Source organism: Choloepus didactylus, chromosome 6 (assembly GCF_015220235.1).
Source record: "Choloepus didactylus isolate mChoDid1 chromosome 6, mChoDid1.pri, whole genome shotgun sequence".
In the NCBI taxonomy this organism is placed as follows: domain Eukaryota; kingdom Metazoa; phylum Chordata; class Mammalia; order Pilosa; family Megalonychidae; genus Choloepus; species Choloepus didactylus.
In genome coordinates, this window is record NC_051312.1 from 81,646,155 (window position 1) to 81,648,470 (window position 2,316).

Consider the following 2,316-nt stretch of genomic DNA (forward strand, 5'->3'; position numbering starts at 1 on the left):
TCTAAACATGTCATACTGAAATACAATATGTCTAAAATTACTTTTCTCTTCTTGCCCTTTATAGTTTAAGGCAGTCAAGTAGACTTAAAAATTATGTAGGGGGTACCAACAAATAGGAATAATCATCTCACTTCATAATGACAAAGGGGGAAATTCTATATATAAAGCAACATATGGTATTTTTCCATGTCACTCCTAATTAAAGCCAATCTCATATTGCAAATCCATCTAAGTCAGTAAACACCTTAAAGCTGTGCTTCTCCAAGTATGGGCTCTAGACCAACAGCATTAGTGACAATTGGGAACGTGATAAAAATGCAAAATCTCAGACTTTACCACCAACCTTCTGAATCAGAAACTCTAGCCCAGCAATCTGGTTTAAGAAGCATTACAGGTTGAAAACAGCTCGCAGGCGTGCCGCGCTCCCCAAGACGGAGCTCGCAGGGGTGAAACTGACACTTTGGGCCAGTCTCTAATGGGCCGCTCATGGCCACACGTCACCACGCTCCCCGCATATCACGCCAGCTTGATGCTCCCGGTACAAAGTAAAAATCATTGTTCCTTCTCTGGAGGGTGAACATTTATAGAATTGATTTCACGGATCTGGTAACATGGCAAAAGATGCCGGTCTAATAGAAGCCAATGGAGAACGAAAGGTCTTTATAGACCAGAATCTTAGTCCTGGAAAAGGCATGGTATCATTAGCCAATCATCCTTCAACAGTAAACACTCTTGGAAAGCAACTCTTGCCAAAAACCTGTGGACAGTCCAGTGTCAACACTGCACAGCAAATGGTAATTGGTACACCTCAGAGACCCGCAGTGCCAAATACTATCCTGGTAGGAAGTCAACACACCCCTAACACAGCTTGGTCTGCGGGGAAATGCAACAGAAAAGGAGAGAAGAATGGCAAGGGTCTGAAGCATTTTTCAATGAAGGTTTGTGAGAAGGTTTGGAGGAAAGGAACCACTTCCTGTAACGAAGTGGCAGATGATTTGGTCATGGAGCTCAGTGCTGCTGCTAACCATATTTTATGAAATGAATCAGCTTATGACCAAAGAATATAAGACGATGAGTCTACGATGCCTCAAATGTCTTAATGGCCATGAATATTATCTCCAAGGAGAAAAAAGAAATCAAACGGATTGTTCTGCCTACTAACTCGGCTCAGGAATGTCAGAATTTAGAGGAAGAGAGACAGAGAAGACTTGAAAGAATAAAACAGAAACAGTCTCAACTTCAAGAACTTATTCTACAGCAACTGGCCTTCAAGAATATGGTGCAGAGAAACTGCCAAGCAGAGCAGCAAGCGAACTGGCCACCTCCCTGCAACTCCATCTTCCACCTCCCGTTCATCCTCATGAACACCAGCAAGAAGACATTGATCGGCTACAGTATTTCTAATGACAAATTTGAGTATCTGTTTAATTTTGACAACACGTTTGAAATCCACGATGACACAGAAGTATTAAAGCAAATGGGAATGGCTTGTGGATTAGAATCAGGAAGCTGTTTGGCCAAAGACCTTAAAATTGCAAGAAGTTTGGTACCTAAAGCTCTGGAACCTCATGTGACAGAAATGGCTCAGGGATCCATCAGCGGTGTATTTGTCATATCACAGGTTCAACTTCAAATGGCACAAGGCTTTCTGCCAGTGACTTGACCAAAGGTGCAGACGGGACATTGGCCACGAGTTCCAGCGGGTCTCAGTACAGCGGCTCCAGGGTGGAGACGCCCGTGTCTTATGGCGGGAAAGAAGATGATGATGACAATGACTTTAATGAAAATGATGATGAAGACTGATTTTCTTGGCTTGTGGACCCCCCTTCCCCCTTCAAATTCAGCCTCAGGAAAAAATTGTTAGGGAAGAGAAACTTTTTTTTTTAATGTCAGTTTTTGTTTCTTTTTGGCCTACTCCCAAGAAGATATTGGTAAGCTATTGAATTTAGATATGTACCTCCAATAAGCAAGCAAGGGTGGTTTTTCAGAGGATTTTTTTAAATGTGGTATGGATGTGTGTCTTTATTTACTTCTTAGGATTTTGTGTTTTCATTTTTTTTTTTTTCATTCAGAGTTCATTTTTGCCCCCTTAATTCTTGCTGAGTTTGCTAAAGAAATTGTACATCATCCACATCAATGACAATAAAACACTGTCCTTTTGTGGAACATGGTACACTGAATGGCCATTTTTTTGCAGTGTGTTTTGAATGGTGCCACTAACCAATGGATAGCAAGATGACATAGCAAGTTTTTATTTTGTTAAATCATGCAGTGTCTAAAGAACCAAGCAAAATAGCAAAGCTCTACTTTTTTAAA

The 2,316-nt window shown here is 41.1% G+C and overlaps 1 pseudogene; it reads left to right on the plus strand.

The window, feature by feature from the left end:
- Positions 1-611: 611 nt before the first annotated feature.
- LOC119537784 lies at positions 612-1,803 on the plus strand (annotated as a pseudogene).
- Positions 1,804-2,316: the final 513 nt, after the last annotated feature.